This window comes from Tympanuchus pallidicinctus, unplaced genomic scaffold, assembly GCF_026119805.1.
Source record: "Tympanuchus pallidicinctus isolate F22 unplaced genomic scaffold, pur_lepc_1.0 scaffold17, whole genome shotgun sequence".
NCBI classification, from domain to species: Eukaryota; Metazoa; Chordata; class Aves; order Galliformes; family Phasianidae; genus Tympanuchus; species Tympanuchus pallidicinctus.
The window spans coordinates 17,361,640-17,375,913 of record NW_026294690.1 but is presented as its reverse complement, the minus strand read 5'-3'; the positions used below and the strand labels follow the sequence as shown (position 1 = coordinate 17,375,913).

The window sequence follows — 14,274 nt, the reverse complement described above, 5'->3', positions numbered from 1 at the left end:
GTATTCACAAAGATTTCCTGAAAAACAATGTGTCATATTTTCCAGCACATGAAGTTATCACTACAGGAAAATGAAATTTCTGCTCTCCCTCCAGTCCTGGGAGAAAGGCTTGAAAGTGAAAATGGATGTGTTTGGACTGTGTGACTCAGCAAAACTGAAATGGAGCACTATGGCTGTGACCCTGCAGTCTCCCCTAATCTCCATTCAGGCAAACCTCCCACAGAGCTGTACTGCAGTCACACCTGTCACTGAGCTCTGCGGCCAAGAGTCGTACAGGTGACAATGGCTGTTCCTGGCTTTCATCTGTCTGCTCATTACAGTCCTTATTTTGACAGCAGGCTTAAAGGAAAAAAAAGATTATCTGCAGCTCCTTCTGCTAACGAACAGTTGCAGAGGTGATAGAGTCCCACAGAGTGGACAAATGCCCTGTGCTCCAGGGTCCCACACTGAACGTCCCCTCTCCTGTTCCACCAACTGGAGGTCTACTGCCTGGGCATCCCTCCTTGATGATGCAGTGATGTGGTTGTGTCAGCTGTCATCGTGAAGAGTGAAAGTGGGAGATGTGACACGGTAAGGCAGACGTCTGGGTACGTAAACTTCCATGGCAAATCACTGTGAGGATCTGGAAGACAACTCGGATCGTTTTGCCAATTTGCGGTATGAAATCTGTGGCTGTGCTGCCACGAATCCCAACAAATAAATTTGTTCTCATTTCAGAGAGTTTGTACACCCACCCGAGCAGCCTCCTGTTCATGCTCTTGCTCTTTCCCTGCTTCGTTAGCATGAGTCTGAACCTCATCTTTCAGCAAAATCAGTGTGGATGCTGCTGGCTGAAGCACCACGCGTCCCCTGATTTACAGCACTGCCCGTGGGTCACAGGTTTGACGTTGAGCGGCTCATGCGTGATTAAATAAATATTCAGATGATGAGCAAAGCCCTTGTGTGGATGAGCATCCCCACAGGACCGACTTAATGATGAATGAGTCATATCATTTAGACTAACCGATCGTGCCTTGTGTATCTGTTTATCAAGATAAACAGCTTGCTTCTGCTCCTGCTCAGAGTTTGCCATAGAAATGAAGGAACGGGAACCTCAGCCTCCAGAAAAGTATAGTGGGATATTATAAAAGGTATCTGGAGGTGAATCAAGTGCCTGTAGTGTGATTACGTGAATGGCCACCCTATCTTTTTGGAAGAAAGAAGGCTCAGAGGGAAGTGAGATGGGAATTTGGAAAATACATGGATTTCAGCTTGTGAAGCCGCTCCTGAAGATGAAGGTTGCACAGTAGAGCAAAACTGAAGCCATTTGGCTCTCAGATTTCTTTCTTAAATGAAAACAAATTAGCTGGATTGAACATATGAAAGAATGTGTTACACATAATGTGAGGCATTGTAACAACTGCTTTAACTTTCAGGTAATAGGAAGAAAGCCCAAAGAGAGACATTACTTACTGAAATAGATTAATTAAAAGAAATTCTACTTCAGCACAATGCTGAGGATACAGTTTAGTTAGACACCTGAATATCCACTGCTGCTCTGTCTCTGCTGTAAGGTTTTTCATTTTGTTGCTTTTTTTCCTTCTAAGGATACCACAGAGACCAGAAAGAGAAGATTCTCTGAAAGCCAATTTGGTATCACACTCACAGGGATTTGGACAATGTGGAGATGACTAATGCAGCTATTTCAGCTGGAAGAAAATACGTTGAGTACACAGGGAGCAACTTTCCCCTTGATTCTTGCTAACAGGGCTTACTGAATACACAGATCGCTGAGTTGTTTGATTTTAAGTGTATCTTTTTGAGAGTGGTGAGCAAAGCAAGGCCAAGTCCTCAGATAGCGAACAGAAATCTTGTGTGGATGGGTTTCTCTGCAGCCTTGTGTAAATGACAGATTAGTCACATCATTTTGACTAATTGATCTTGTCTTGTGTATTTGTTTGTTAACAAGAAACCACTTACTGCTATTCCCATTTCACGTTTATATCCAAATGATGCTTGCACGGAGTTAACAGTTTGGTTTCCAATGGATTGTAATGGTAAAAGGCAACCATTTACTTTCAGGTGTTTTTGTGCTCATGGAATCAAAACAAATTATTACATTTTAAGTGGCAAGCTAAATTTGACTTGGTTCTAGCAGTTTGAGCAGTCGCTGCAACTAGAAAAGGTAAGATTCTTGAAACATGCCCAGCAGGTACATGTTGGTTGCCAAGGTATTGCTATAGCCTTGGGATGGGTTCATGAGCCAAAAACAGCATTCAATAGGAAAAGAAAATGCAGAAAAAATACGAAGGAAAAGTCAGAATGACTCAGAATGGTTTGAACATTTAAAGGAGGTATAACACTGCAGAGGATTATCAGGAACAGAATGTATCATGATGTAGGATGTAAGAAATGTTTTCCCGTTGCCTGGTTCCTACCTGAAGGCAGCTGTGCTCAGTGGCAGACCCAGATCAGTTTAAACACAGGCTCCTTTGATGCTAACATTGACTAACATCAGGAAAATGGCTAACTATGTTCTTTAACTGGAAGATACCAGAGGAATTATTTTCATCTCAGTGCTTGGTATCACAGGGAACACTTTGTGCTGAATGCATTTAAACAGGAAATGTAGAACAGGAGGAAAGCACAGCCTGTCGCTGACTGCCATCAGGGTGACACTGCCCAACACCTGGAAGATATGTAAAGCCTCTGGTGGAAAACTTCAGCAAGCACAGCATCTTTACTGCAGGAATACATCGTGCCCACTGCCCCCAGTGCCCTGCAGCATGGCTGGATGGACAGCTTACATGATTTTTTTTCCACCAGCTTTCAATAATCTCTATGACAGAGTTCTGGCAAATAGCTTCTATCCTGCTTCAATATTGGTTTTCGCATCAGGAAGAATTTTACCATTGAAATATTGAACTTCTTTTAAAATATTAAAAAGTTAACATTCTTCTTTCAGTTGTTAAATTTGTCCTGAAGCCCCGGTGTGGGCTGTACACATGGCAGGATTCCCCTGGCATGGGCTCTGCTCCTTGTGCAGAGGGAAGGGTTTTGTAGCAGGAGTGACTTTGCTTTTGATCTGGTAGGACACAAATCCATTCCTATGAAACTACAGGGCCAGGCTGATCAAAAGAACAACAGGCGGGTTGTTGTTCAGGTTTCTTTCTCCCCTTTCTGTTCCAGTTTTAACAAATGCGATTCATTACAACAGGAAGGTGGATAAATGACAAAACCTCATTTCGGTGCTAACCTCTGGGGGAAAAATGCCATCCCCACTCATTTGCAGCGCTGAAAACAAAGGAACAAATAAAAGAGCACCGTGAAGGGGCAGCTAAAAGGAGCTGATGTTGTTTGGGGTTGAGATGTCCTCACCCTCTCTCTGCCCATGTGGATGTACGACTGCAGCCTTTGCAATCAGTGGCTGCTTTGCTTCCAGGATGCGAAGGGCAAAAGGTGTGATCAGGTTTGTAGGTCTTGTTATAGAATCTGTGGCATTTGTCTCAGCCCAGCCGCAGACCCCAGCTGCTGCTGCTGCAGTGCCATGGGTGAATGCTACAGAAATGCCCCAAAGCTTTTCCAAATGCCACCAGAGCGCGGAGCTCTGCTCTGCTCACCCTCAGAAATGGGAGAGGAAAGTAAACAGTTGGTGTTTGAAGCACTTGCAGCTGAGTGTCTATATTTCTAAGGGGGAAATGACATTTCATAAATACTGTGCTGCTCTCAACCTCCAATTTCTCTATATTCAATTCAGTTCTCAAGTCTACTTTTTCAATTCAAAAGACTGAAATGTTAATCTAACCAGCAGTTTTATAAGCAGCATGTAGCTTTTCATTTAATCTGACAGTTGCATTTAAATGACCCTATAGCTTTGGGGCATTGCAGCAACCGTTATTTCATTATAACGTTTCTATACAATAATAAATAATTCTATGCATGATAACTCTTGAAAGGAAATAACGCATGTATGGTATGGCTGGCACCCAGTATTGAAAGAATATGTGATGTTATGGAAATTTGTCTGTGCACATCACAGAAACATCTATTCCCAGAGGCCAGAAATCAACAGAGCAGTAAAAACGAGCAGCTCCTCATGATGATTTACCATTTCCCTTGTCCTAAAGAGGCAAGTTTTTTGACTCCTGCACTGGGGCTGTCAGTGAGAAGTTCTGCTAATGATAGTTCTAGTAGATTGTAGCATTTGTAATTCTGAAGCCAGCTAAGAGTTTTTGTTCAGTGTGCCACTGAGTAGTTGTCAGCTGTTAATCAGCCAAAGTCAATTAGCGCTCCTGCCATGGATTTGTTCAGTGTATGACAGCACTGGCTGGCTCTCTGGGACACGAAAGCAGCTAAGAAATGGGAAAGGAACTTTTCTAGAAATGCCTTGTTTCTGTGCTTGAAATTCAGGACACTTCTCTAAGTTTTCACCATAATCTGTAAGCTGAAGGTCTGTAAAACGCAGGGTCTTCACCACACCTTTGGTCTGGTTGCCTACTGCCACTGGAATCGGGTTCATTCTGGATGCTTTGAGGAATGTGAAGGGTATCTCACATATGGATAATGGCAATGATGGCAAATATACCTCCTTTTTTGTGAGACCAAAATACTGAAGGGACATCTAACTTGCCTGCAGCCCACCACTGGACTAGGAACCTGCTGAGGTACTTTCTGGTCTCATTTATCCCATGCCACTAAAAAGTGGGAGAAGGACATTTCACAGCTTTTTGAAACTCAGAAATGTTGGGCTGAGTCTTGATCAGAAAGCAGGTTGCGTTTCTTCATCTCGACCCTTCACACAACTCAAATCAGCCCAATTCCTCATTATTTTCAAGGATCTATTAATAAATGAACTTTCACATTTATAAAAGTTCATTTTTTGTTTTTAGACTACAGTTTGCAAGTTTATCTCAGGAGATATGTTCCAGAGCATTGAATATATGCACCTTCAAGACAATGGTGATTCATTAACTGGATGAAGCTGGGGACTTTTGTTTGTTTTGTTGACACTTCCTTTCATATGGAAAAACCAGCGCCAAGTTTTCATCTATTCACGTTGTGTCACCTCTTGTAAAAGTCAATATGTCACTGTTTTCTGTATGTCAGCTGAGAATGATGGGAGTGCTGACTTTAAAGACAGGTCAGAAAGACATTGGGTAAAAAAAAAAAAAAAGCAACAACCTTTGCTAGAGAGGAGTGATGCTAAATGTCAGAGAACAAAGATTCAGATGCAAGTGAGAGAACTGACATGCAAAACATGTACACTGTAGAGTTCAGAGATGGTTAAAATGTAAGAAAGTTTATAATATTATATCCAGATCACAGAATGGCTTGGGTTGGAAGGGACCTCAAGGATCATGAAGCTCCAACCCCCTGCCACATGCAGGGCCACCAACCTCCACATTTAATACCAGCCCAGGCTGCCCAGGGCCCCATCCAACCCAGCCCTGAACACCTCCAGGTTGGGGCATCCACAGCCTCTCTGGGCAGCTGTTCCAGCACCTCACCACTCTCATAGTAAAGAACTTCCCCCTGATATCCAAACTAAATCTTCCCTCCTTTAACTTAAAGCCATTTTCCCTTATCTTGCCATTATCTACTCTTGTAGATAGTTTATTACTTTCTCATCCTTGCCCTAAGATACTTGATGGAGTATCTTTTAAGGCACAGAGATCTCTTCCTGCAGCGTTGCTGCTCTGACCATGTAGTGCAGTGCTCAGCAATGCTCTGCAGGCTGTTCAGCTTTCACCACCACTTGGAACTGTGTCTACTCAAAGTTGTTTCAGGATATTCTCTCCCTTACATTAGTCCATTATCTCCAAATGGATTCAAACTAAAAGTTTGGCTTGAGGATGTCTTTGTCTACCCAGACCCTCATTAGAGCTGCCTATGGGGAAAGCAGAGGCACTGACTGGAAGCTCTTCAGACCTGGGAATTCTGTGCTGGCATTAGTCCCATTTCCATTTCTTTTCCCTTGCTGTTTTTGAAAATGTATGCAGCACCATAAGAGAGCAAAGTACCACAGAAATCTTTACTATGGCTTGCCTTTAACACACAACACTTTCAGTCACAGAGTTGAGCAGAGTTTCTCATTCATACAAGTAATTGCCATCACAAAGAACCATCCTCCCTGCAGTGAATGGTATGGAATTAGGATGCAGATACCTTTGCCTGCCACTCTCTAGAGGTCACTGTTTTGGACTGATGAATCATAGTATCTGCCAGTGTATAGTTTAAGACCTGATTTTTGGATGTTCCTCCCTGTGACCTCTATTGTTGTGGCCATAGAGTAGCTTCAGTGCTGGGAATGAAAGGTGAGTGCAAACTAAAAATACTGTGAGCATTGAATAATCTGGTTTTACCTTCATATTTCAAAGGATCTTTTACGTGATTCCATGAGCCACACATTCAAAAGGATAACACCAACTATACTGGAGGAGTAGTATGTTCATACAAAAATTATCAATTCTGTAACTGAATTCAGGTGAAAGTATGAGTGGACCAGAATCATAGAATTGCTCAGGTTGGAAGACTTTAAAGATTATCAAGTCCAACTAGCTACTCTCTGTTCCAGTAAGCTGCAGAAGCCTTCAGCTCCAGGTCATTTGATTTTTTAAATATCTGTATTTAAATATCTGATTTTATGATATTCTGTAATGGAACAAAATGAAAGCAATCTTCCGCCCATTCTATTTCCTTCCTGAACCTATTGTGGAAAGCATTAAAAAAAATCCACAAACTCAGCAGAACCCTTTTTAAACTGTAACATTTTACTTTCAGCTTTTCCTGACGTCCCAAGCTTCTTCTGAGGAACTTTGAGGGTCTTATATGCAAGATGCTGAGAACTTTGATCAGCATGATGGTTTGAGTCATTGTGACTGACAGACACAATTATATAGATCATTGCACTTTGTGGCCCCAACCTCCCCCATAATGGTTCAGGGAAGAATATATGTATCATATTAGCATAAATTTAATTTACTGTCTCATATAAAATGCAAATCAATAAAACTGAACTTTAAGAAGCACTCATTTAGTTTTTAATGCAGGGCTCTATAGGGCAAGGATTTGTACTGGGGTGAGGGATAAACAAATGAACATAAATCTGGGTAATTTGAAGTTCATCAGTGGTGAAAATGCACAGTTAACGGTGGTGACTATGTTGAAAAACAGTGCTTTGTAGCTGAGAATTTGCTCTATCTGTTGTCATTTCCATGGAAATAGGAGGCATTACTTTCAGAGCGATCTACTTGTACATATATATATAAAGTCAGAGTCCTTTATTTATCATAGGATTTGACTAACAAACGACTTCTGCCTTTGATTGCGTGGGAAAAAAAACATTTTATAGATGCCTCTATTGAGTTCTAAGGGTTGTTTAAAGTCATCTGCTCTTTTAAAGATGGAAGTTCAAGGGAAATAATTTCAAAGCACCTCAGACGAGAGAAACTGAAGTTGGCATCTCCTCTCATTTGTATGTTCCTCAGCTCTCATTTGAAAGATGAAAAATTCTTGCTTTGTATGGCGAGGAGAACAGAGATAAAAATTGCCAAAAATTTGAATCAGCTCCAAAGGAATGGAAGCAGTATCACCTGCTGGGAATTGGCCACTCCTTCATTTTAGATCTGGATGCAGAAAATAGAAAGAGCTGTAAACACAGGTTAAAAACAGGATACAGTGGTTCAACCTCTCCAGTCGTACAATCTCTCTCAAAGATGCTGTTCAAGGTAAAGCATTTAAATTAAATCTCTTTAGGAAATTTCCGCATGACTGAATTCTTTAAGAAAACATAGTGAAAAATTGTTCTTTTGGGTTTGTTTGTTTTCATCATCTTTAATTATAAACTACCGGCTATGCTCAAAGAACCGTTCTGTCACTATGAATCTTTCTTTGAAAGTGGGAAGGGCCAAAGGGTCTCTTACATCAATCTAGGAGATTTTGTAGAACTGGAGGATACTTTCTATGTTTAACTTAAATTAAGTTCAAATAACAATTCAGGAATTGAAGATAGGTTATAAACAGGCTTCTGCAATTCCTTTCAGTATGAGTTGTTTGGGCTTTTTAACAGACACTTTGGAACTCTGAAGAGGAGCAGCAGACTCCCAATGAAAGACAGATACTGCAAAAATAGCCACATCCTTACTGAAAGATGCAGCACCTCGTACATAGTCTTTTTAAATTTCATGAGGTTCATGTGAGCCAGCTCCTCCAGACTGTCTGGGTCCCTCTGGATGGCATCCCTTCCTTCTATTAAGTCAGAAGCACACCCCAGGTTGGTGCCATCCACAGACTTGCTGAGTGCACTCAATCACATCATCTGTGATATTTATTTTATTTGTCCACTGGGGAAAAAAAAAAAAAAATGTCCTGAATGCAGCAAGAGTCTTTATAAACCATTTACCTGGTCATAGCATGGCCTGGGTTTAAAAAGACCACAGTGATCATCTAGTTTCAACCACCTGCTGTATGCAGGGGCACCGACCAGCAGACTAGGCTGCCCAGAGCCACATCCAGCCTGGCCTTGGACGCCTCCAGGGATGGGCATCCACAGCCTCCTTGGTCATTTCTGCTTAGAAAACTGTCTTAAATTATTATATTACATTGAACACACAAAGATAAGAAAAAAATGTTAATTGATTAAAAGAAATAGATTGATGGCCCTTCATTTCCCATTGGCTTGCTTTCATTTCTCTGGTCTGAGGCACCTCCTGAACCGTTCTCAGGAATGTGACACAATAATTTCAAACAGGATAAAGTGATTATATTAGATAATTTAGAATACTGTTGCATCATGGGAAAGCAGATTATGAGACAAAATGGTGTGTCAGCTTTATTCAGGAGAAAAGAGAATTGTATAGATTATTTTTCCTTCAGATCTAATATCTGCTGTTCACAGTAAGTGACTGTATTTTCTGCTTGGTCATAGTTAATTTTCTTTCTGTTTTTTGACATATTTTCCTGATTTTTCAAAAAGTATTCTGTTATTACACTATTTATAAACTCACATTCTGTTTTAAAATAGCCTCCCGATTTCATTTATTTGCATCTTCATCTAGCTCCATTTTTTTTCCCAGTGTATTTAGAGCTCAATGACTTAAGAATCCTCTCCAGAATGCTTAAACGAAAGCATTTGACAGCTCATTTTAGACCTCTCTCAGCTAATCCTTTCCAGCTTGCACACCAGATCCGTGCTGCTCCGTGCCTCCTCTCTAACAGCTTGCCTCCAGCCTGGCCTTGAAAGGCAACTGCACAATAAAGTGTCTTTGACAAACACGCAGTAATACGTTATTATTATCATCATGAAAGCAAATTAAGAATGATAAGTTTCTGAAGATTGCCCTTAATTAGCTAAGCAAATCATACCAGCAGGCCAATGCCCACCAAGCATGTTCTCTGCTTGCTGCCTTTCTGACTCTCACGCTTACCATTCTGCCCTCTTGCATTTGATGTTTGATCAGTGTTATCAGAAATATGATCTGGCTGCCATTCAAGTGACTGCAAAACTTTCTTTGTTTTGATTGGAAACATGACCGGGCTCAAATCTTCATCTTTTAATTAACAAGAGGTTTTAAAGATAAGTCTCATTATACAGCTTCATTTGATTTCTGCAGTGACCTTTTCTGGTGCTCTCAAAGCTATGTTTTGTAGCCCAGTGGTGCAGGGAGAGCCCTTTCCATGGGGGCAAAGGCAGCATAGCAGCAGCAGAATAAAACAGACGGCTCTGAAGATGTCCAGAGCAGAACAAAGGATAAAACTAATTAGATTACTTTATGGCAGTGTTTAATCTTTTTTAAATGAATTGAAATCTATTTTCCAACCCCTTTCCCTGGTGATTTCTCAGAGCTATAAAGTGTACTCTTTGTAGATGTAGTTCCCAAGACTGAACAAAACCCTTGTGAAAATGTCTCACATCTGATTTTCTTAATCCACTTTTGTAGATTAATGTCTAAACTGAACGTAGTATCCATCCAGCAAGGGCACCTAGCATTCTCTCTGCTGTTTTCACTACACCTTCATATAATCACGGGTCCCAAGGAAAGGATTAGTCTGTCATTTCTTACTATTAATTCATCTTCTTCAAATCCCTTTTCAATAAATCTCTGAAATTAAGACAAACGCTATAAATACGGGACTTAATTTCAACAATATAGTTTTACTGTTCATTTCCTTTCAGGGTGGATTTGGTCTCAGTGCTTTCAGAAGTCCATGGAGGTTATTCAGTTTCTCTTGCAATCTCCTCATCCCATCTATATGAAATATTAAACTTTCAGCATTTAATAATGATGTGTAAGACCGAGCTCACAGCAACTTAAACAATTTTTTTTTCTTTTATTTCAGCAGGTGATGCACCAAGAGCAGGAGAGTTCTGGAGAGTTTTCAACTTCACCTGTTTCCTTTCTGATGGTTTTGTTGCTGTCCCTTTATAATTAAATATTCTTTCCTTGACTGTTCTTCTCAACATACTAATATTTTACTTCAGCTTTGATGGCTAAAGAATCTGAGCTTTGCCTGATCAACTTACCTGTAAAGCACTGCTCTTCGGATGCGTTTTCGAGCTCTGGGTTTAGCTGTGCTCTTGGGTCTTTTGGCTTCCCAGTTCTGCAGAGGATGGGAGCCAAGTCCTGCCTCTTAGCCCTGCTCAGCTTCCCCCCATGAGGCTATTAGAGAAGAAATCTGCATTTCTGAAAACACAATTTTAAGTGGAGCATGGAAGAGCACGGTCAGTTGCAGATCTGAAAATATATTTAAGTTTCTTAAAATCCCAGTGCATCCCACTCTTAAGCAAGTCCACTGGCCTCACATGAAAGGGATTGGTCATTGTGCCTAACAACTATGTCTCATCTCTTTTCTCTCTTGCCTTCTCCTGCTCCTACTTTTGGTGGTTCTAGATCTTATGAAAAGCCTGAAAATAGATCATTATGCCAAGGTGAGGCTGAGGCTCCTCTGTTTCTTCTTTTCATCACTGCAAAACTCAGGGTCAAACATATGAAGCTGCTGAATATTGCTCCTTTAGAAGAAGGAGCCTTCATTATTGCAGCTCTGAGGCAGAAACACATTGTAGACTTTACATATGATTTTAGTTTCTTGTTTGTTCTGCTTTACTTTCATTTCAAAACGGGAATGTGAAAATAGCAAGTGTCTTCATTTTGTTTATGGTTTATGTTAATTTCATCGCTATGTAGGGCAAATTCCTCCTGGTTGCATGGCTTCAATCCATGTCTGATTCAACGTTTTCTTGCTTGATCTCTTTTTTTGGTCAGTAATAAAAGTAGCTTTGACAACAACCTACATGATCCTTCTTGGGTTCTCTTCAATGGTTGTGATTACGTGGCTTTACTGCAGTTATCACAGAAATGTGCCACAGCCAACGCATACATCACAACAGTATCACCAAGATACAGTAGTGGGAGCATCCTGAAAGACATCCTCTGTTCTGGTGCAGCCCTTGTTTTCCCTTCAAATGAGCACAGAAAAAAAAAAAAGAAAGAAAGAAAAAAGTCTAAAAGTTCCTTTTTTTCCCTTCTTTTTTATAAACTTTGTTTCTCCCTGCCTGGCAGGAGGGAGAAGCAGCTAATGTCTCCCTGCTGAAAGCATTAACTGATTGCATTGTTGCTTGAGCACAGCAGCTGTCCTTTTGCATTTAGACTCCCAGTGACAACAAAATTAAGGCAGCCTCCCCTTCTGTCAGGCAATAAAATGATTTTCTCAACTTCTTTATTTCTTCTGAGAACTTCTTAGTGCCTGCCGTTCTATGACTGCAGTAAGATGCTACAACCATAACGAAGGGGACCTTTTAATCAGTGTTTTCTGGCAAGTCAAATGGAAAACACAGAACAACGCAGATTCTACTGTGCCCTGAGGACTGATTTCCCCCCAAATTTCCTATTTGCTTTAAATTTGTTGATGTGTGGGGGTGTTTAATCTCATTTATGCCACCAATGCTATGCTGATTAATTGCCCACTGTTTTCTTGTGTCTGATAAAAAGGATCGTGCTATGACATCCTCAGAAAAGAACAAATCCCCAGCAAAGAGGAAGGAGAGTGCTGCTGCATGGTCTTAATTTAATTGTTGAGTCTGGATGGACCCTAATATTTTGTAATGTTCTTTGTAGTACATCAAAATGAGTCCTTCCCAAATGATGCCTTCCAGGTAGTTTCACCTGCATAGATCTTAGGATGATGTGAACGCATAACTGAATAAGAAAATAACTTTAAACTCAGTCCTTTTCTCTTCCAGTGACCTATTTCAAGTACTTCTCTTTAAGCAGACATCCTGCCTGCAATGAAAGTGCAATAGGAATGGAAGCTGCTGCTGAAAATTGAAATACATTTCTATTTTGAATGGATCTTTGTATCCTCAGTTCCTGACTTGACACATACTTAAATATGTGTTATTTTTAATTAGAGGAAAAAACAGTCCTCAATTTAATAACTTTTTTTTTCTGGTTCTGATTGCACCTGTTTATGTGCAGTTTCTGTGTCCACTGTGATGCTCATGGACTCTACTACCCATAACTTATGGGTTATAGGAAGGGGAGAGGCTGGGAGCCACAGTGTTAGGCTAAATCATCCACATTGGCCACAGCGGGATCCTTCACCTATTTTCTGAAACGTTTAGTTTCACTTTTTTTTTCCTCTGGATCTGACCCTCACAGCTCAGTGTGGGTAATCAGCCCCCTGCTTCATCTGTAGCTACTAAAAACTGGGGGAAAATAAACATTTCCTTTTTAAACCATTATTGCAAAAGCACAGCCATGGAACACTGGAGATTCACTCATGATGTAAGGGCAATTCTCATAAAGTGACACTCGGGCATTTGGATTCTTACCTTCAGAATTAAGAACAGTATATTTTCTTAAGAAAAAAAAAAGGAGAAACTGGAAAATGAGGCAGTTCTGTTTCCGTGGTTTCAGAGTAGGAATTCAGGTACTGAAATCTCAGCTTGTGGTGTTACCATCCTAAAATCACTTATGCAAGGAACTCTGATGTGAAATAATAAAGATTAGCATTCAAGTAAGCAAAGGAAGAGTCTTTGGGAAAGTGATTTTTTCTCCAGTGGTACCCAAAGGAAATGATCTCTATATGGCAAGATAGTCAAGCAATGAACTTTGAAAAAACTGTTATTGCAGGACATCTGCAACATGATTTGCCATCACACATCATCTTAAGAGCACTTGAGAGCTTTCCCTTGCAGCTCCCTTAACAAAATACCCTTCCAGTTAGTGCTTCTACGCCACTCAATTCAAAATTAAAAAGTTTAGACAATCAAGCAAAAGGTGAGATCTGCTGTCAGTGGCTGCTCAGTTCTGCCCTTCCTGCACACTGACACAATTAGGCAGATACTTCATTAAAGCAGTCAATACCAAAACCAAGCCAGAATTTACCCAAACATCCAAGGCAGTATTGCACCACACAAACTATGAATCTGCTGCTCTGTTTCTTGCTGAATCCACGGATATAAAATTAAATCCCATTTTCTTCTTTCTACCAAGGAGGTATTAGAATAGACATTATTGGCTGAGAACATAATCCTGCAATGGTACCACGTCCAACTCATTCAATTTTCTTATGAAATTCAATGGTTTTCTTAAGCTCCAGCTTTCTGCATCAACCCATTGCATAAGGAGCTCAGCTATTCATTTCAGCAGAACTGAAGTCCAGCTTTGACTCGGGTACACACTAAAGGCTCAAAAAACCCTACATACACAACTGTGTATTGCTCATTGCTCAAGTTATTGCTCATTTTGGAGGAGAAATTGTGATTTTTGAATGCCACTAACAGTGAAGGCATTGAGTATTTCAGAGGGGAATGGAACACTAACAGAGAAACAACTCAGCATCCGTTGGCTTTGCTGGAGGAAGACCTGTTCTGAGCAAACACATTCACTGCTCCTTATTCACCCATCTCTCCCTTTTGCACTCCTCACAATTCTCAGAGATTAATCTGGAAATGAAGTTGCCTTTTTGTGAGTTCCCCCTTTCCTATAAAGGTTTTATCCGCTTTGCTGTTGACTCGATGCCGTTCTGCTTCAGAAATTCTGCTCAACCTCAGCTCTTCCAATAGCACAAAAGCAGTTCTAAGAGCCCTTAAAGACATCATTAAAAATTTTATTTCCATGCCTTTCAAAGCCCCTGGAAATACATATTGTATTACATGCCATCATCGTAAACAGCATTTCTCTTAATGCAATAATCTCAGTCTAATCTTTCGGCAGTGTGAATATTCTAAAAGGAAGGTTTAAAGACATGGATGCTAAATAAATTAAAGTGAGCTAGGGGAAGGTGCTTTATAAC

General features: G+C 40.5%; 1 protein-coding gene across 1 annotated transcript in view; it reads right to left on the bottom strand.

Annotated features, from left to right (window-relative positions):
* Positions 1-8,663: 8,663 nt before the first annotated feature.
* CNTN6 (contactin 6) overlaps positions 8,664-14,274 on the bottom strand; it is an 86,968-nt gene continuing 81,357 nt past the window's right edge. Inside the window, exon 21 of the mRNA XM_052679014.1 lies at positions 8,664-11,434. The gene's annotated coding sequence lies outside the window, so the exon portion shown is untranslated. The remainder of the gene's footprint in view (positions 11,435-14,274) is intronic.